This window comes from Ptychodera flava, chromosome 17, assembly GCF_041260155.1.
Source record: "Ptychodera flava strain L36383 chromosome 17, AS_Pfla_20210202, whole genome shotgun sequence".
Taxonomy (NCBI): domain Eukaryota; kingdom Metazoa; phylum Hemichordata; class Enteropneusta; family Ptychoderidae; genus Ptychodera; species Ptychodera flava.
Window position 1 is genome coordinate 29,992,287 of NC_091944.1, and position 23,043 is coordinate 30,015,329.

Genomic DNA, 23,043 nt, shown 5'->3' on the forward strand with positions numbered 1-23,043 from the left:
GTAAACCCATTGGAACATTATAACGTTCCATTGAACTCAGCTTGTACATGTGTAGACATTGTTATTGTTGAGAAATGAATTCTGGTCTGGACTAGAATTAAAATGTAAACAATAATTTGCATTTTACACATACAGACGCTAAGAAGACAAGCTATATAGCGGGTATTTCAACGTTCATTAGGGAGCAAAGAAGAACTTGCAATGGATATACTTTTGAACAAAGAAACTTTATTTCTATAATCAGAAAGAATGACAGGAAATTGAAGAGAAGTATAAAATATTATACAAAGCTGTATGTAACAATTATCTAATTAAACTATTATAGCTGAGACTACAGAAGCATATTACACATAGAAATTAAGTTCTGCCTTCATGAAATTTTTGAGTTGCAGTTTTATATGGCTCTTGTTTTAGGTGATAAGTTCATTTGATGCTGCTATGTAATGTATCCAAAAGTTATGACACAAAACATTCAATTTTCAGTATCATAATTTTAATAATTCAATAGCCAAATGAGCTCTATCAGCATAGAAAGAATTCAGGTTTCATGATGGCAATACATGAGCAGAAATCATTGAGATATCAACTTCCTGTTTGTTATGTAACAGGGGTCCAACCCCATTGTTCCATTGCTCCTTTGTCTCACATAAATATCAAATTGAATGCATTTTGGACCATATGTATCCAATCATTAACTACATTACTACCTTGGCTTTAAACTTCACTCCTGTTTATATTCTTTGTGTGGACTGAAATGCCATAGTCAACAAGCTAGAAGTCACACAATGGGCATACACTGATCATGAGCAGGCAAGTAGACAAAGGACTATTGTAAACCTGGCTATTTCCGTAACTATTCAGTCTTCAAAAGGAAAACACTGACATATCATAATCTGTCCTACCTAAACTTGCTGTACTACAGTGATATAAAAGCTGTACAACACCCGGTTATGCTGCCACACAGTCATTTTTCAGAGCTACAACTGCCTTTTGTCTGTTCTGCAGCGGCCATCTTGTTTTGATGATGCTAGCCCATAATGCACTGCAGCCGCCCAAATGCATTCTGGGCTTAGGTTTTCCAATAGGACAGTCTCATAGGACTTTAGAAGGTTTACAAAATATGTGTTGATCAGACAGAGATAAGATAATGAGGTGATATTGATTCTCATTTATGAATTTGAAGTGCTGGTAGTTGTAATAGTCCTCAGTCTGTGGAAACTCAATGATATTGTAACTGTGTGTTACTTATATGTATGCATGAGCCAGCATGTAAACTTAATTGCTGGGCCTATTTATTGATTTATTTTATTGATTTAAGTGTTTATTTATTTATGTATTTTGCTTGCTTGTATATTTTTTTTCATTTAATTTTAGAAATAGCAAAATGTGACATTTTTACAAACCATGTTTCCTTCAGTACCAGTCCAAAGATTAATTGCAAATTAATTTGCAAAATATTTTGCTCTCAGAGAATGGTAAGAATAATTTTGTCAGAGCAACGGCAAAAGCTAATGATTCTGACAGAATTGAATAAATCCTATTTGAATGTCATTTACAAAAGGATTGTCCTGTAGGAAATTCAGAAATTGTTCCCATAGGACAAGAATGGTCCCACATAGTTCCTATTGGAATTTCATTTACAATGGGATTGTCCAATAGGACTTACAATCATCATTCCTATAGGACAAGCCTGGTCCTACACCATTCCTGTGGTACGCCTATTGGACCACGGTCAATCCCATTTGGGTCCTATAGGACTTTTTCGTAAGGGTCCTGCAAATGAGTATAAGCTTTCAAAGTCCTTGCCAAGATCCTGTAACTCTTTTACCACCAGCGCGTATCTATGGAGTCCTTTCAAAGTTATTTAAGCACTCATTCTGACTAAGACATGATGACATTATTTTAGCAATGGAAGTTAGTAGTAACAGGGATTCCCAACTAACAGTCATGCTGGCAATCCCTCTACAATTTTATTTTATACCACATGTGCTTGAAAACAACCATGAGTCATTGTCCCCTTCCCCCAGAAAACTGGGTTAGGCTGCGCAAATTTGAAACTTTGTTTGACGTCAGCGCGTGTCTAGGTTTAGCTGTAAATCCTTGAAAACAAACAAATATGTAAATGAGGTCAAGGCGGGTCATATGACGTCACACGTCTGTTCGTCCGCTAGTCTACTGGACGTTGTCCACATGTTGTCGCTAGCATCATTAATTTTGGGTGTCTAAAATTGTTTAAAAGATGGTAGAAGAGGTATGCTAACAACAATTATTGTAACTTGCGGAGCAATTCAAACACCTTTGACGTTGGTCTGTCTGACAGCTTCGCTGCCCTACATGGTCAACACTAGTCGCTAGTCAAAAAGAATATAGCCGATTCACACAAACATTGCAAAGGACGGCAAAACGTTGTGTTACCTGCTGCAGTCTGATAGCTAGAAAATGGAGGTAAGTCCGGGAATGGCTATTGCACAAACCTGTTTTCTCATTTCCAAAATAGAAATTCTTTTTCATGTGCATTTGAAACCGTACAACAATAACAAATCAGAACTGCAACTGCAGGATGCCTTTTCGGTAGTCCCGCGTACCATGCTGTGTTTCCCGGCATTATACAGCCTCCCAGAACAGCCCTGCTGACTTTCATAGGAAAATACAGCGACCTCGGTCCCAATTTGGACTGCTTTTCAAATTATTTTTGGCCAAAATCAACGTGATTCCACTCTCCATATTGTCTTTATGAGAGTCAGCAGGGCTGTGGTTGGAGGCCGTACAACGCTGGGAACACACAGCACGGTACACGGGGCTACCTTTTTGGTAGTGATTGCAGACTCATGTAAATGTAAATACAATGAAGTATCCAGATAAAATTAGCGTTTGCAGTGTCTCCATAGAGGGCTATCGCCTATATAACGATGTCATAGCAACGTACTTGTCAAAATGGAATTGGTTTTTTTGGGGGGTGGGCGGAGGACATCACATGCGTCAAAGCCATTGTCTTGTCTAGAGCTCTGTCAACTTGCTTACTGTTCTCTATTTTGCTACATCCCAAAACCCTCTTCTATTGTTCATTATTGTATTTCAAAGTAGTTGTGTTTCCTGTTGCTTTGTCGATAGGTGTATATATTTAGCAAAGATGGCCACTTCAAGAGCAAGAAGCAACAACCTTCCTACATGAGTGTCTGTATACCTGTGGTGCTGTACTGGTGCAACCAGGTCATCCTCTGTATAGAAAATGTGTGTAAACACGGGCACTCTGTCGTCTGAATTGATAATCTGAATAAACTAATCAGATTATATGTAAATTATATGTAAATACGATAACTGTGTAAGAAAGTTATAATGCTGTTCAGAATGCTGTTCTTTTCGAAATGCCGACTTAGCTACAAACCAGACCGTGTCTACGTGAACGTCACAAGCGACCACATTCTTTCGATGCTAAACGCTGCGGCGGAACGACACACGCATATATGCGCGTACTATACGTATGCTCGCGCGACCTGCACTGTGTCGTTTCACATAATGATATATACACAAGGGTGTGCAAATCACTTCTGGACGATATTATTTACCGATGAAGTGAGTCGAATTCCGTCACAAAAACGACGTATGAAATTTGAAATGGCATCGTAGCACACATCAAGTTATGAAAATGATAGAGATGTAGTTCGAAATATGACCGAGAATAAATGCATCACTAATCCTGACTATGTGCGTTACAAATTGCTGTTTTCCGGTAGTGATTTTGGATGTTCGAATGTCGCAAAATACGCTAATATAGCAAATGCCGTTCTGTGGTTTCGTCATGCGCAGAAGAAATGACATATTTTTTTAATTTCTCTTCGTAGTAAAAACCTTCCAATATAATATTCCAAAGAACAACGTTAAAGTTTTTTTTTCAGTTTTAGTGAAAGCCTTTCAATAGAACCCGAAAGATTTTTTCAAATGTGCATTTCTTTTACACAGTCTGTTTTGGTCGTACTGTACGCGAACAAGCCTGGCAGGTCAAGGGTACTTTTTCACAGTGTTTTCTTTGTTTTCGTTCTATATTTACTTTCCATCGTCAGTGAGTTAAATTGTATAAAATATAAAATTGTTTACCTTTTGCGGACGTTTTAGAGGGTATCTGTCTCCCCTGTCCCCCCCTTTTTTGTAATGCACATCGTCAGGTTCCATGTTCATATGAGCATACGCTTGTATATTTAAGATTTCTAAGGCTGGGACAGCAGACGACAGTTCAGAGGCGCTCGCGTGCATAGCTGTCGTCGTGTGCACGTTCCATTCCAGCCACCGTGCTCATGTACACGGCAGTCATAGCAAAGTACCATCGTCATTCTCCGCCGCACTTTAAAATACGCGCTTCATGATTGCGATACATACGCGCTGGTAAGAACTCTGTCGTGCATGCCGCCGTGCAGAATGACCAGGTGTGTGAGAAAGAATAATCAATTGGGTGAACCAGCAAAATGCGATTGTTCCTATTCCCTTTTGTATTAATGATGCCTCATTTTTGTTGATGCTTTAATTTTTTTAAATTACGATGTAAGTTCTCCAGCGGCAAACATAAACTAAAATATGAAATCATGTTTACACGCTTATACACCATCATTTAAGAACAACAGAATGCCCCTGGTGTAACGAGCCAGAATCAAAGTTGTTGCAGAGAAATTTTAACTCATTAGGGCCTGGTCAGAATTAACAGGGGGGGAAGCCGGTGTGATTCAAAACCACGATGCATGAAAAACACTGACCCTCCCCCAGTTCTTGCGCAAAATATGCTGACCCGCCCTACTGCCTGTGCAAAATCAAATGACCCTCCCCTACCCTTGAGATATATTTGCAGTCCTCAGTCTTGTACAAACCGGGGGTATATGCACTTGTAACCGCCCTATTCTAATCAAGTACAATAATGTCAATTATCCCATGTCTATATATACCCAAGTATAGCAAGTTTTACATAAAAGAAGAATTAATCATAGTTTCCCCCATAGACCACTATGTATAGTGGATGAACATTTTCGGTAATATTCCAAAATCAAATTTCTTGTACATATATGCACTCATAGCAACCCAATTCTAATCAAGTACAATTGTGTAAATTATCCCATGTCTATATATGCCCACGTATAGCAAGTTTTACATTAAAGAAGAATTAATCATAGTTTCCCCATAGACTACCATGCATAGTGAATGAACATTTTCGGTAAAATTCCAAATCTAATTTCTTGTACATATATTCACTCATAGCCATCCTATTCTAATCAAGTACAATAATGTCAATTATCCCATGTCTATATATGCCCAAATATTGAAAGTTTTACATAAAAGAAGAATTAATCATAGTTTCCCCCATAGACCACTATAGTGGATGAACATTTTCGGTAATATTCCAAAATCAAATTTCTTGTACATATATGCACTCATAGCCACCCAATTCTAATCAAGTACAATTGTGTAAATTATCCCATGTCTATATATGCCCACGTATAGCAAGTTTTACATTAAAGAAGAATTAATCATAGTTTCCCCATAGACTACCATGCATAGTGAATGAACATCTTCGGTAAAGTACTAAAGTCTATATATGCCTACATATAGCAAGTTTTACATTAGAGAAGAATTAATCATAGTTTCCTCACAGACTACCATGAATAGTAAATAAACATTTTAGGTGAAATTCCAAATCAAATTTCTTGCACATATATGCACTTATAGCTACCCAATTCTAATGTGCTTATGTCAATAATCGCATTTAGGTGACTGATGATGAGATCATTATGTATCTTGAAAAACAGTGTGACGGAGGGTCTGTGCTGTTGAAGACAGCGACCTGGCTATGTCTCTCTAAGGCTAAAGTGAACACAAAAGATGCACAACAGGACAAAACACAGAAAATAACACAACATTTAGAACAGTTTATGTTTGGAGTTTTTTCCCCTTTATAATTGCTCTCACAGTAGTAGCAGTAGCAGCATACTAGTATTTATTAAATATATACTTAGGGAGCATTCGTTTTTTACAGGGGAGGGGGGGGGTCAGTGGAAATCAGGGGGGTTGACTTTTACAAAACCGTTTTTTGGTGTTTTTTTTTGAGGGGTCAAATTTACAATCAATGATGAAGGGGGGGGTCAAATTTTACAAAGGTTTGTATTTAGTTATATAAAAAATTGACTTTGGAATTTCACCAAAATGTTGCTAGTGTAACCGATGTTTCGAGACGGCAGAATGATAACCGACAAAAGCTCAGCCAAATTTATTTCTCTAGCAGGGCCAACAAGTCCAATACTGGCGGTAACCTCTCTAGAGCAGCAACAGAGCATGTAGCCCGTGTACAGGTCTGTGTGTTCCCGGCGTTATACGGCCTCCACCACAGCCCTGCAACGGTCTGTGGAGATAACTGGGGTCTCTGCAGCGAGATTCAAAATGGCGATCTCCATGGGTAAACAACTTGTCGAGTACGTTAGGAGAAGTTAATCGCATCTTTTCTGGGGTCGGTTAGGAGGTAAAGGTAGGTAGGGAAAGGATTTTGCCCCGATTGAGCAGAATTTTGGCCAAAAAGACTGGTTTTTTTTATTGCGGTCAGGGTCCGGGCCTCAGAGACCTCAGTTCTATTCATAGACCGTTGCAGGGCTGTAGTGGAGGCCATATAACGCTAGCACACGTGCACAGATCTGTACGCAGGGCTACAGAGCATGGGGCATGAAATGAGGAACTACCACACATACTATAACACACAATTTCCGTGTATTACTATATTGTGTCAAATATCTGGGTCTACATACAAAATAGTAAAACCGTACTTCAAAACTATAAATATTACTCCATGGTAACAATAACCGTACTGATCGACCTCCCGACGGCCGGAGTCGAACACACTTTCAGTACAAAAGCTCTGTTCAAACCCTTTCTAAATTCTAAATGCTTAACAATTTCCATGAAAAACTTAACGTTACCACAGAGGTACCTCAAGACTTGACCACGCGGCTTGGTAACAAATAGTTCACAGGCGACTTTAACTATTGTTCGATGATGAGCGCGATTGTAAGTCCGGTGTAATGTCCGCACATGAAAGTCGGCGACAACACACGCGATTCACTGCTAAGCAGCGTCCAGTTCAGCTACCATGGGCGCAGCCATCTTGGATCTTTGTTTACTTCCGGTCGGCTCTTCGGGGACGGGGACACTCGTTCTGCCAAACTAATCTGAAGTCTTCCTCTGAATTCAAACTCCACGCATCGACAAAAGTTCAGTGGAACAATCACAAATAATGTTCTCATGACAATCTCAGACATCTGACTGAACTCATAAACTGAATAAAGTTCGCAGTTAACACACAATTTGCTGCAGAAAGATCAGCTTTCAACTTGTGGTGATACTATCCTCTCAGCGTGCAGAGCGTATTGCACATATACGGCACGGCTTTCACTTGTGAGCAATGTTCGTTCGATCGACTAAGTAGAGGATGGCATAGGGTTTAAATAAACAGTCCGATCCGCATAAAGTTCGATCTCTGCCATTCACGGATTTCTTTACATATGAGAGTGAAGGTCTTGAAAGGTCTTGAAATTGACACTGCTGAAGTGATCGAAAAGTCAGTCGGAAAATCTTTACGATCCCGGTATTTATACTTGAATAATAACGTAACATATCATAACAATCTAGAATTTCTGTTGATATGCTAAAAAATATTCACTCGTAGTAAACATGAATTTCCAGAAAGTTCTAAACATGACTAATGAATTCAAGGTCATGGAGGAGAATTACCTTAAGAATGTTCCAAACTAATGAAACTCAGGTCACAGATGGTGAAGAATGACCTATATAATAGCACACCCCCTCTATTCAGATTAGAGGTCACAAAAGCTGCATCTGCTCTCTGATACAGAGGCCTTACAAACCACAAAGTTATCATGAGTATTCTCGATCAGTGAAAAAATAATTCACATACACTGTGACAAAGAATTAGACTTCTGTGAATGTGTACCTACAAATGTGTAGTGGTTATACATTTGTCCAAAAGGTTTTTATTTCCACCACTGTCTAATATGTAACAAGTCTGAGCTGAGAGTGAGCGCAGCATAAGGTATTGACATTGATTCTCACCATTGTGTAGAGCTAACATGATGTTTGCTTCACATTTTTACCATAGAGGTAGAAAAACTGTTAGTTATTTTCAAACAATAAGAATAGATGTTAGCAATTTAACTTAAAGATGCCAAGTAATAACGTTGACCACCGAAAAATAATTAAAAATCTGGCAAATATACATGGTTAGATCAATTAGGACACTACATGAACACCCAATAACACTTACTTTATTAGCATGAATTATTGACTGTATTTTAGCTGAAGAGTTCATATACAGATGCTTTACTCAGCAAGCCTGTATTCATGTGGATTCATATAAATTCGCGTGTATTATTCTTTAATACAAACAACTCATTAGTGCGAATTTATAATCTTTACGGCCCTGATACGGCTTTTGCGGCCCGAGGTCGTACGGCGGAAGGGCCCGAGCGTGCGAGGGCCCGTACGCCGTACGACCAAGGGCCGCAAAAGCCGTATCAGAGCCGTAAAGGTTTTATCATATACCTTATGGAATGATAAATATGTAGTTTACACAATATTCAACATTGTTTAGGAGATAAAAATGCGTGCGACATCAAAAATTCATCGCCATTTGTGTCAGTTTTTCATAAATACGATGGCCGCTTCCCGTCGCGGATTGACATACATAATGACGTCATTTGTTTACCTGCAGAATTCTAGAACGCGCAAAGCAACGTGCGTACTAGTACGTGACCAACAGAGATCCAGGTTGAAATCGAGGTGTAAGAAGGACAAAAGCGTGATGTCAGTTTCTTGTAATTTATACTGAACAGGCACGCACTTAGTATACACAGGATTTCACTAGAATTTAGAAATAAAAGCCGATGTTACCGGCGCGGCTCCACTGACGCCACGCGCAACTACGATCTGATTCTCACCTTTGTGTAGAGCTAACATGATGTTTGCTTCACATTTTTACCATAGAGGTAGAAAAACTGTTAGTTATTTTCAAACAATAAGAATAGATGTTAGCAATTTAACTTAAAGATGCCAAGTAATAACGTTGACCACCGAAAAATAATTAAAAATCTGGCAAATATACATGGTTAGATCAATTTAGACACTACATGAACACCCAATAACACTTACTTTATTAGCATGAATTATTGACTGTATTTTAGCTGAAGAGTGCATATACAGATACTTTACTCAGCAAGCCTGTATTCATGTGGATTCATATAAATTCGCGTGTATTATTCTTTAATACAAACAACTCATTAGTGTGAATTTATAATCTTTACGGCCCTGATACGGCTTTTGCGGCCCAAGGTCGTACGGCGGAAGGGCCCGAGCGTGCGAGGGCCCGTACGCCGTACGACCAAGGGCCGCAAAAGCCGTATCAGGGCCGTAAAGGTTTTATCATATACCTTATGGAATGATAAATATGTAGTTTACACAATATTCAACATTGTTTAGGAGATAAAAATGCGTGCGATATCAAAAATTCATCGCCATTTGTGTCAGTTTTTCATAAATACGATGGCCGCTTCCCGTTGCGGATTGACATACATAATGACGTCATTTGTTTACCTGCAGAATTCTAGAACGCGCAAAGCAACGTGCGTACTAGTACGTGACCAACAGAGATCCAGGTTGAAATCGAGGTGTAAGAAGGACAAAAGCATGATTTCAGTTTCTCGTTATTTATACTGAACAGGCACGCACTTAGTATACACAGGATTTCACTAGAATTTAGAAATAAAAGCCGATGTTACCGGCGCGGCTCCACTGACGCCACGCGCAAACTACGATCTGAGCGAGCAGACGTTTTCCAAATTTCGCGCTGGCTTTGTGTACGATGGAAAGTTTGCGGATAGCAACGCGCGTAGTAACTAGAATCGAGATAGTTCAGAAATGCACGCGATTGCCCATATTTGGGCACCGGGCCGGGGCGTGATACTAAAAAAAATGCACGGATCTGAGGGCGCTTTCTGCCATAGCTTTACACAGGCACGTGAATGTAGGTATATGATAATAGTATTATTGCGTTTTGATGCGGTGAGAGTTGTTAAGAGAGCAGGAACTGAGGATGCCTGATGAAAAACAAATAATACCCATTGCCGTCGGTGGCATTCCGTAACTCGATGATGTATTCCCACGTGAGTTGGCCATTCATATTTCATTCATCTATATAATTATCACTAGAGTTTTTTTCACTCAAAATGGGAGCAGACATCTATAAAGGAATGCAGCTTTTAAAAGAGATCTCAAATAATAATTTGTAACTGAATTTCTGACTGTCTTTTGAACAGAGAGATTCCCCTGTCAGCAATATATATATATATATTATTATTATTATTATTATTATTATTATTATTGTTTATTTCAGATATAATAATCCATATACAAAAACAGAAAAATAAAAAGTAAATGACAGAAAAGGAGTTAAAAAATCCAATTACACCAGTTTTTCCATAATTTACTATATGTGAAAATGGAAAAATTCAGAACTGCTGAAATAAGGGGGTTATCAGAGATATGCAATCTACTGAGAAAACCCACTGACTATGTGTTTTTAAAAATGTTACCATGTGGGAGTGCCTCTTTAAAGTCACCAATGAGACAACCATACGGTAGAGAAGCAAGTGATTGCTAAGATTATCTAAATAAACAGTGAAGAGTATCGGCGATGTAATGCCTCCCTGTTTAACCCCGTTTATTGAATGGAATGGTTCAGAAAGGCACCCATTCCATCTGATTACAAAGTCCTGATATCTATAAAGGTATGACAGTAATCTAATAAGATATGTGTGTACGCCTCTAGTTGAAAGTTTTTCAAATAAAATGTCATGTCTAACGTAATCAAAGGCCTTACAGGCGTCCATGAAAGTAACAAACACAGGGGTATTATGTTTTTATAATAGTAGAGAGTCTCTTTCAAGATAAAAATTGACATGTCTGTACTATGATTACGCTTGAAGCCGAACTGATTATCGGTGGTTACGAGAGAATCCGTACAGCGGTGCAACCAAACTCTTTCAAGAATTTTAGATAAAGTTGTCGCAACAGCAATGGGTCGATAATTTGACTTATCACAAATGTCACCTCCCCTGTCTTTAGGAATCGGAACCAAAACAGTGGTCATGAGGTGTTTCGGAACAATACCATGAATAAACATGGAAGAGAAGCAAAGTGCTAATAAGATGCAAATCTTTGGAGATGCATACTTCAGGTTGCATACTTCAGGTGTTCCGCTGTAACTCCATCCATACCAGAGAAGGCACCTGTTCAAGATCACTAATTAATTCAGAAATTTCACTGTGATGCACAATCATGTCTTCAGAGAACTGAATATTGGGAAAGGCAGGTGTACAATCTGTACCAGTATTTGTCAGAATTGTCTCGTAGTGGTGCTTCCACATTTTTACAAACTCATCATCACCATGACAACCATCAACAGATGACGGTGCAGGTGGTTTACCTTTACGTTTGGCTATTTCTTTCCAGTAGGCTGTTGAGTTGTTGTCTAAACTTTGAGCTAAAGCATTTGCACGAAGCTCATTCTCCGTTCGTTTGCAATATGCTAGCTGCCGTTTAAATGTGCTCTTGATTTGCGCATCAAGTCGAAAAAGGGGCCATATTTTGGGGAGCCATTATCCTTCCATAAAATAAAATCTGTACGAGCTTTTTCATAATGCTGTTTAACTAAATCATTCCACCCTGGAACAACGTGTTTGGTTGCTCCGAAACCTTTGGGGATTGTCTTGTCAGCAGCTTCTAAAAGTGCACATGTAATGTCATTATAAAAAGTGTCAATGAGGTCATTATGAATACAACAGTATGGATCTTTACATGCTAAGGCCGTTATCGGAATATCGATACGGGACAAAAGATCACATGGGGCGGGTGTTTTGAAATCCAGTTTGATGTTTCATCTTGATGAGAAGAGCCCGGGCCAGCGACGAGGGTGGTTGGGTGTCCAAGGTGCTCTTCTTATGTGTTTGCAGGGGAGCATTTCCCAGGGCTGGGCCTTCAAAACGTGGAAACAACGTGCTCAGAGGGTAAACATTATCTTTAGGGGGCTAGAAGTCTCCGTTTGCCGAATCGCGTGGTCCAAGTTTTGCGTAAATGATTAAAGCTTCCATTCCTGATATAGTTTCGAGTTTCAAAATCGACCTGTCATTAGAAAACCCCTTAGCACAAACTCTATTGCTGGACACTCATTACAATTACTATACAGAAGTGTGTACACTGCTTGCTATCCAATGAACACCCAGTGTTTTTGTAAATAAACAACCGTGATTACAATCTCGCACAGGGCGCGGTAACAGCCAGGGTAACTTTACAATGACAACAGCGTGCACTTAATCAGATGTAAAATGGTGGTCTGACTTCTGTTGGTACACATGCCCCTTGACTTTTAAAGCACAATCTCATTCAAGAGGTTTATTTCTTATATATTTCTTATATATTATATATATACCGGCTTGGAGGGATACTGCTGCTATGTTGGGGAAACCCTTGTCTTCGATGACGTCACACTCGTTTGAAATACTTGGAGATTATATGTTTATCACATGTATAGACCCACTTTTTAGCGCCGCTGTCAGCAACGCGGAGCTTATCAAATATGTTGATTTTCCGTCGTTGTCCGTCGTCGTCCGTCGTCATCGTCCGTCGTTGTCGTAGTCCGTCCTCTGTCGTCCGTCAACAATTGCCTTCTCCTCTGAAACCGCAAGTCCAATTGCTTTGAAATTTTATATGCAGCTCAATTGGGGTGACCTCACTTAAGTTTGTTCAAATCATGGTGAAATTTGCATATTTGTATTTTGGGGGCATTTTTTGGTGTTTTTGGAAAAAAAATCTTCTCTGAAACCACTTGTCCGATTGCTTTGAAATTTGATATACAGTTTACTTAGGGTGACTTCAGACAGATTTGTTCAAATTGTGGTGAAAGTTGCATATTTGTATTTTTAAGGCAATTTTTGTCATTTTTGGTAAAAAAATCTTTAAAAATCTACTTTAAAACTACCAGTCAGGTAGCTTTGATATTTGGTACATATGTCCCTAGGGATGATCTATTTGAGATTTGTTCAAACTGTGCAGAAATATGCAAATTTGCATTTTTAAGGCAATTTTTGCCATTTTTGGTCAAAAAATGTATTTCTCAAAAAGTACTGGTCTGACAATTTTGAAATTTGGTATACAGGTTTCTATAGATGAACTAAGTATTACATATTGAATTTCTGATGAAATCTGTAATTTGTGTTTTGGGGCATTTTTTGCCATTTTTGGTCGAAAAATGTGTATTTTCAAAATTACTCATTTGATAGCTTTGAAATTTGGTATACAGATTTTTACAGATGAACTGTATGATATTTATCGAATTATGATGAAATCTGCAATTTTGTATTTTTGGGGCAATTGTTGCCTTTTTTGGTCAAAAAATGTGTATTTCCAAAATACTTATCTGGTAGCTTTGCAATTTGGTATACTGGTTCCTACAGATCACCTTAATGATATTTATTGAAATTACAATGAAATCTGCAGTTTTGTAATTTTGGGGCAATTTTTGGTCAAAAAATGTGTTTCTCAAAAAGTACTGGTCTGATAGCTTTGAAATTTGGTATAAAGGTTTCTACGGATGAGCTAAGTAATATATATTGAATTTTGGTGAATTCTGTAAGTTTGCATTTTGGGGGCAATTTTTGCCTTTTTTGGTCAAAAAATGTGTATTTCCAAAACTTCTCATCTGATAGCTTTGAAATTTGGTCTACAGGTTTCTATAGATGAACTAAATGATATTTATTGAAATTATGATGAAATCTGCAATTTAGAATTTTTGGGGCAATTTTTTCCATTTCGGTCAACAAATGTGTTCTCAAAAAGTACTGGTCTAACAGCTTTGAAATTTGGTATACAGGTTTCTATAGATGAACTAAATTTGATCTTTTGAAATTATGATGAAATCTGCAATTTTTGTTTTTTGGGGCAATTGTTGCCATTTTTGGTCAGAAAATTTTATTCTCAAAAAACTACTCATCAGATAGCTTTGGTTGACATGTTCATAGGGATGATCCGATGTGATATATTCAAAGTATGATGAAATCTTCAATTGTGTATTTTTGCAGCTATTTTAGCCACTTTTTTCTGGCCACTGCATTGAGCTATCAAAGATTTCCACCTTCTTCATCAACATGTGTCAAAAATAGTTATTCTCTACATAAACACAGCTGAGCTATATCGGCCGCTAGGTCGCTTGTTCAAATTAGAATAAAAGTCATGTTCCCGTGCGATCTAATTGGAACCTATATTATGTAAGCGTGGCGGATGAAGTTGTACGGCTCCAGCTGATTCCGTTCACATTCGGACGCACGTTCCTCTCGGATATAGCCGTTATCATCGAGGATAAATGAAAGGAGGATAATATTGTATCTTCAGATGCATTATTTCTTTAAAGGTAAAGTAGTAATGTAAAAAATGTATCGAGATTTAAACTTGTCTTGCTGTTCATAGCGGCGCTTATACGTTTTTTATACTGCACGAACGAACACACTGTGCAATGCTGCAGTCGTCATTTTTACTGCTATCTAAAAATCGTGTCAAATCCTGACTTCGGTCACAATATATGAATAAAACCACCACTGAACTGTATCACATCGTTCTTGTTGGTCATTTATGTAACCATACTGCACCTAGGAAGAGTATATTGCTCGAAACAGGCAAGGACTGGAGGAGTACGATGCCGTATGAAGATCGTACGTTTGTATTCCTTGCGCCTTGGACGCTGTTTGAAATTGAGAAGAAAAGTGTATCACCATTCGTCGCAATTATGTATGAAACTAAAATCATAAATAATCACAGTAAACAAAGCGCAACAAGAAACTTTTAACATTTGCCATATAAAGTTCATTGGATCTAGCTTTTACTTGTGTCTAAGGGAGCATTCGTTTTTTACAGGGAGGGGTGTCAGTGGAACTTGAGCGACAAACTCGTCAAGAAGTATGCTAAAGATCATATCGGCTTATACCGGCATGACGGGCAGGGTGTACTAAAGAATGCCACGACCAGCAAGGCGGAGAAGATCAAAAAGGAAATTACAAAGGTATTTCGAGATATTGGCCTGAAAATCACAATTGTGACAAACACGAAAATAACAAACTTCTTGGATGTGACATTTAATTTGAATAACGGCAATATCTATCCGTATCGTTAACGAAACGACCAATGTCAACAACCAGTCTAATCACCCGCCAACTATAAAAACACATACCTGACGAAATAAGCAAACGCACGTCAACAATATCCTGTGATAAGGGCATCTTTGATAAATACAAAGGTCAATACAATACGGCGCTAAAGACAAGCGGATACACCGATCAAATTGAATATGTCAAGACCAACCAATCAACGAGGAGAAACAATAACAGGAAACGTCACATCACGTGGTTCAACCCCCATTCAGCAAGAACGTGGAAACTAATATCGGCAAGAAATTTCTTCAACTTGTTGACAAACACTTTCCAAAGGGGTCTAAACTTCACAAGATCTTCAATAGGAACACAATTAAAGTGAGTTATAGCTGTATGAAGAATATGGCAAGTATTATCAAATCGCATAATAAGAGGGTAATCACCGGAGATCAGCGTAAGGATCAACCAGCTGATTGTAATTGCCGGGTCAAGTCGGCATGCCCCTTGAAGAGTAACTTCAAATTAAAAGTGTGGTTTACAAGGCTAAAGTATCAACGGAGGACAACACGGAGAAGGTTTACATCGGCCTCACTGATAACACCTTCAAGACGCGCTTCACTAACCACATGCAATCATTCCGTAACGAGAAATATAAGAACAATACTGAGTTGTCAAAGTATGTATGGAACTTAAAGAGTAAGGACCAAGTCTTTGACATTTCGTGGTCAATTATTGACAAAGCATCGAGCTACTCTAACATAAGCAAGCGATGTAATCTTTGTATATCAGAAAAACTGCACATTATCAGCGCCATAAGGGACTGGACACAAATTACAGGGGGAGGCCGGTAGGTCGCACTTTTTCGCGCAAGCATTTTTGAAGGGTCATAAAATTTTGTGTATGCCTATGGGGGAGGGTCACCTTTTTATGCATCAAAGCTGAAATTGCATGTGCACGTATTGAAGAATATGGAATACTGAAAAAGGAAAAATACCTCCTGGCACTTTCATTTCTCATTTCTCCTGGCATTTTCATTTTCATTTTCAGCGCGTCCTTCGGGCGCAAGTTTAAGGGTATAATAAACAATGTATTGATGATCCAAGCAGCCACATTGATTTAAGTTGTCATGATTTCTGCTTATCCAACTCCTCTATTGTGCATAACTGTCCCCTATAATGACTCTTTCAATAACAATTTGGGAGATCACTTATTTGATATCATTCTCTCATTGGCAATACATTGGGTATAGGTCGGTGTCAAATGTTCATGTCGCTGTATGTACATTTTTTTATTGTTTGAGGACATTGACAGAATACAAACTATTCAGAATAGTGCAAAATGTCATCAATAACAACTGGAAGCTTCAGGTCGAACAACTTTTGAATAACAATTTAGGATCAGATAACCTATGAGTTATTTGTAGTTTCCTCATAGCCTACAATGTATAGTGAATCAACATTTCGATGAAATTCCAAAATCAAATTTCTTGCACAACCATGGACTTGAAACCACTCTAGTCTAATCATGAACATTAATACCAATAATCAAGTGTACATAAATGCACAGATTTACCTAGTTTTGTATTGGAAAAAAATTATTCATACTTTCATCATAGACTGCCATGTATAGTGAATCAACATTTCAGTGATATGCCAAAATGAAATTTCTTGCACAACCATTGACTTGAAACCACTCTAGTCTAATCATGAACATTTATACCAATAATCGAGTGTACATAAATAGACAGATTTGCCAAGTTTTGTATTTTAAAACAATTATTCTTAGTTTCGTCATAGACTACAATGTATAATGGATCAACATTTTATGCGAAATTCCAAAAACAAAGTTCTTGTACACAGATGCACGTGTTACCACCCTCTTCTAATCAAGTACAATTATGTCAATTATTCAGGGTCCATATACGCACAAAAAGTGCATATTATTAATTGTGAAAGAAGTTTTTACAGTTTTGTCATAGACTCCCATGTATAGTGGATCAACATTTTGAACGAAATTCCAAAATCAAATATCTTGTTCACATGTGCACTTGTAAACAACCCATGCTAATCAAGTATATTTATATCAGTTATTAAACATCTATAGATGAACAGATATTGCTAGTTTTATATTTGAAAATACACGTTCATAGTTTTCTTATAGTCAACTACCATGTATAGTGAATCAACATTATCGATGAAATCTAAAAATTACATTTTTTGTAGAGGTATGCACTTCTTACCTGTCACTTCAAGGAATGTACATTTACAGGAATTATCACACACATATGATTGGATATTTTCGGACAAAGCGTTATATCAGCCACATTTTGCCTTCCTTTTGGGAGGGGGATTTTAAAAGTGTAACAAGTCAGGGGGGGGGGGTCTTGAACACATTGCAGGTTTGTTGGGGTATTGAGTAACAGGGGAGGGTCATTTATTTTCTAGCACGGATAAGGGGGAGGGTCACTAATTTTGTGCATGAACTTTTGAAGGGTCACTATTTTTGATGCAGCGGTGTTTTGAAAAAACCCGACCCCCCTAATTTATGTCCAGTCCTAAAATACACGCTCAGAGTTTGTTTCAAAATGTCGCTACCAAAACAAGTATTATTTATCAAAATTTAACACCACCTACAAATAGAATGGCACGTCCCAAACATATGAAGTAACAGATGTTTTTACTTTGTACTTGAAGTAATTTGTGTGTTAATCACGATTAGTATGCACAGGAGGTTGTAAACAGGCCAATGTGTTGACATGCAAACAACAGATTATACGTAACTGAATATAACGGCGAGACCAGTACACTGAGAAACAACGTTTCATGAAGCCCGCGATGCTTGTAGCAATAACAGGTGTACTTCAACAGTAATGACAAAGGTACAGTCAATCCACGACGCCGCTGCAACTGACGTTATTACGTTCCGAATTAGGCTTACCCGGGGCCCGGGCGCGGGCTGCAACTGTACAATTATTGCAGCTAAACGATAGCGTAGACGTCCTGCCATTGCCAAGATACTCTGCTATTTCCGATCGTTTCGTCTACAGAACTACTAAAAACCCTCTCAATTCGACCAGAAAAAAATAATTACGGTTTGAAATCGTTGAATTAATCGGAAATTAACACCGTGGTGCATTAATCTATATTTATAAAAAAAATAAAATGTGACATCACTGATCATAACTAACGTGGTGTTGAAGAACATATAGTTTTTGAACAGAAGACTACGGAGACCATTTTCTGTAAGTATAATCTAACTTTAGCAAACTTGCGAATCAAACATCTGAAGAGTAACTTCAACACTTTGGTTTTGTTCTACTCTTGTTATATAATAAGTCAAATTTCGGGAAAGTATCTGTACATTTTTGATATCTGTGCAGCGCAAATGTGTAAACCGACACTGCATCCATCCATCCTAAAGACCATGATCAGTTTGCGACTGCATAAAACACCTCTCTCTCTCTCTCTCTCTCTCTCTCTCTCCCCAAAAGTCTAGCCATTTGATGTTTTACTTTGTCGACATTTATTTAACGGCTCACGATCACCGCTCAATGTTGACGTCGATTTCGATTTTGAAGTTTACGTGGTAAACTTCATTTAACTGGAGACATGTTACGGCCTTGAGCTAGTTATCACCATCGAAAGTCTGTAAAAGTTTTTTCTCCGAATGGACGTATTTAAATGCACAGGTGACTTCGTGCGTAAAATATTGAATGGCAATATGAATTTCACCCTCAAGAAAGTCTATGACTTTCAAACTAGTCGTACAAACAACAATAGACATGCGAAGCAATGATACAGACGCATTTTTCCTCGCGACCGCTGGCTAGAGAGACTTGTAGGAATTTTCCAACCTGGTAAAGTATTTGACTTTGCCCCGTGTGCTGGGTTATGTACATGTAAGAACTAATAACAAAAGTTAAGTATTCTCTGTAAAGCAATAAGCCTTTCGAACATGAAAGATTCGGATATCTGAACCTCAACATTAGCTACGTAGCTCGAAAGTTATCCTCTGAAACAGTAAAGGAACATTAGTCAAAGCCGGATTTCGCGTGGTAGCTATCGAAACAGGCAGTTCATTCTCAGAAAGCATGCCATGCACTTCGTACTGCTGATACTCCCTTGTTCTGTGTAATGTTGCCCTTAGTCTCGCCCCTACATGCCGTCAATTGCCAAACAATCACAGGATTCAGTCACGTGTGTCTTCAAATTTTGATACATTAATTCTACTAATCATCAACCACGGAGCACATTAAAAAACAATGGTCGCGGCTACGGGTTCAAGGACATACACGAGGAGACACCATCATTGTCGTAGAATTGTTTTAACTAGTTTTAAGGAGAATATGGGCGGTGTGCGTACGGTCGCACATCGAGCAGACAAGTGTACGCTCAGATAAAAATATTCAAATATTCAACTAACTAAGTCATCGCCTTGTTATCGCCTAAACATCCAGGTTTTTTTGTTGGGGGGGGGGGGAGGGGAGACTGCAACATGAATATCTCTTTATGCATAGAGTACGGCCGTTCATCCAATATAATTAGTCACCGTTTCGCAAAACATCTCGTCAAATATGTGCTTTGCCGAACGGGGCAAGTTTTTGTACCTTGGTTAGAAACTAATGACAATGTAGGTTAGGATATAAATTAGGACAGAGTATTGAAGATGAAAATACTTTCACCGATCGACAGAGGAGAGAAAGAATGAGTCAGAGAATATCGAATCATAGACGGGAGAATCGAGGCAGTCAATTGTCTATGGTTTAATCAATAGTGGACAAATAGTATTTCGATTAATTGACTAACGCAACCAGAAAGGAAATTTATTCAACTTTGAAAAAAAGTCACCGCCTTTCCTTGACATCAGATTCCATGACAATGGAGCAACGCACGATGTCGTTTAGGTCCTCAAAATCTTTTAAAACGGCACGACAATAAACAACTAAAAGAACTTGAATCTGAACTTTAAATTACAGTGTGGAAAAAATAATCGGAAAAAGCGGCGTATCTTGGTACGACGTCTACGCGAGAACGCACCATGGCGCCAGTGACATACAACAGGCGGCTAAATTTGCAACCTAAATGGGTATTAGGTTGCAGTGGCCAGCAAACGACACGGGATCGATAGATCGAGCCGAAAACCGATCTATTTAGCAGACTACCCAGCTAAAGAGCGCGCGCGTGCTTGCGGGTCTGCTCTTCCAACAGCCTGCGGTCGCTCCATGAAATTACAATGCTGTGCCGTGTCTAACATGTTGACATCGCAAACGTTTACCGATTCACACCTGCAGACCTTAGTTATGGCCACTTGCCACGCTAGTCGAAGACAAAGAGAACTACCTTCGTCGATCAAAATCTGCTTTATTTATGCTCAAATCGTAAAATTTTATCGATACATTCAATCACAAGACATTCATAGTTAGAAATATGTGCACAGACACCGAAGTTGCTTCGCCTGTGACCATTTTGGCATGGTTTTTACGGAGCGATCGAGCGTGACGCTACCTGAGCCACGCTTTGCATGTACTAACTCTAACAGGGGGAGCTAACTATTTTTACCCGCCGTGGCCTTCAAAGTTTATTTGCGATGCGATGTAAGGCTCTTGTTTATATCTTGCGTACGATATAACACAATTTCCCAGAAGCAGCTGGATTCACACATGAGCTGGTTCATTTGTGTGCAGTTCCTTCGACTGCTGCATGCCGCAGCTAAGTGAAGCTGACAGAATTATGCGTATCAGCGTTCAGTAATGGGTAATAGCAGTGTAAAAACTGCGTATTTCCAAATAATAAGTAATGATGGGCTAGCAAAATCATAAAGTACCTCAGTCCGAAACACGCTGGCTGGCCGTGCTGAAGTAAACACCGTGTTTACTACATTACGGCCGCCGGCCGGCCGGCGTGTATCACGATGTTTACTGCAGCACGGCCGGCCAGCGTGTATCGGAAAACAAGCGACTGAGTAACGTACCAAGTAATTCGCCACGCATAACATAACACACAAGAAGCAGACGATGTGCGATAGATGAAATACGGAGAGAGTTGGTATGGAGTTGTTAATGTTTTTCGCGGCATTTGCTTGCCACAGAATTTTATCCATTCACGAGTATCATTCATCGTTGTGTCGTTTTTCCCTTTGTCGGCACGCGTAGAATATGCCATCATTCTGTGACGCGTGCCTATCTCGGGGAGGTTCGTTGTGTTGATCAACTCTTTTTCACCTTTAGCTGTAATCCGACAAACGGCGGTTTTTCACCGCCGTTTTGGGGATTAGGCGACATGTGCACTACAACCTTTGTGCCGGCTTGGTTTTTCGCATGGTTGGCTGTCTGCTGACGGGCGATGACATTTCTCTCAACTCTTGCAATGATATTATCTTGAATAAAAGTCATTCGTCCTGCTGACGACATTTTGCGTAAGCAGATAATTCATATGTTATTAAACCGTTCATAAAGTTTTTGTCCAGTTACGTGTCACTTTTGCGTATATTGAACAGTGTCAACAATCGGGAAGCATGTTATCTTTCACGAAATAAAGGGGGAAATTGTAACAAACGTACCTAAAGAAGGCAAAAACACCACGGACCAAAGCAGGTAAACGTTTAGATCAAAGTCGTCTGACACTATTCGATGTAGTTAAAAAACGGACAGGACAACGTATGCAAAATTCACAAGGAAAACAACCATATTGCTGTTATTAATTGAAGATTGTACCCCAAAATACTAGGCCGAATTGTGCTGTTCCGATAACCCGACCTACCGTATTTTTTACCTGCCGACCCTAAACGTTTTAGAGCAACGTAAACACGGAAGTAAAAAAAAAAACAAAACAAAAAAAACAAACAAAAAAAAAACGAAAGAAAAAGCCCGTAAAACCACGCGTTCGTTACTTGGCATTTGATTTTTGCTTGAAAGTGGATGTCTTTCATGATTTTTCTTTATATGTATGATACGTTTTCCTGGAAATGTTGTGTCCAGTATTGACTGCCCTGAGCCCCTGAAAATTGCATATTCAAATATAAAAATACTTTGGAAAAAAATTCCTGCCGAGCTACCTATCTTATTTTTGAAACCATGTTATCGGAACAGCACATTTTTAAGGCCTTACAGGGAATTTTAAAAAAAGAATGTAAGATACAGGGATTAATAGTACGTCATCATGCCTTTGGAACATTTTTCACTTGTCGAAAGAGTTAAGAATTGAAAAATAAGTCTCTAACTTACCAATCGTAAAGATGAGGTCGCGCTCGACATAATCTGCTACCTTTTCCCGTGGCCTCAGTACAGTTCGTGTTTCTTTTTCCATGTAGTATATTTCAATGTCTACCTCACTACCTTCAACTCCATCAAAGGCGCCTTCAAACATGGCTTTATTTGCAACCACTGCTTTAGAGAGGTCATGCACAGAACCATTCACTTTGCATAATATTCCTTTTTCCACCCTGCTTCTTTCGTGCTTGATGAAGATTTCGATATCATTGGTTGCTGACGTTGCCATTTTGATGTGTCCTGGTTTGTGTGCAAAAAAAAAAAAAATCACGAATAAAAAATCTGTACGAACTAAAATTTGCCAGGACTTAGTAAGAGGAGTGACTATACTTTGCTCACGTGGTGTACAACAGGTTCATTACAAAGTTGTAGGCTTAACAGAACAATCAGATATAAGTCATGTCATAACATGTGGCCGGTTTCATCAATTTTGGCACAGTAATCTCGGAGTTAAATCACTAATTACTACACTTCATTTCATAGGCAAAAGAGCTATTTATAACTTGACACTGCTCAATAGTTCATGGCACAAATAAATAT

The 23,043-nt window shown here is 38.7% G+C and overlaps 1 long non-coding RNA gene across 1 annotated transcript in view; it reads right to left on the reverse strand.

Annotated features, from left to right (window-relative positions):
• LOC139116523 (uncharacterized) overlaps positions 1-22,745 on the reverse strand; it is a 67,583-nt gene extending 44,838 nt beyond the window's left edge. Inside the window, exon 1 of the long non-coding RNA XR_011548327.1 lies at positions 22,459-22,745. This is a non-coding gene — a long non-coding RNA (uncharacterized lncRNA). The remainder of the gene's footprint in view (positions 1-22,458) is intronic.
• Positions 22,746-23,043: the final 298 nt, after the last annotated feature.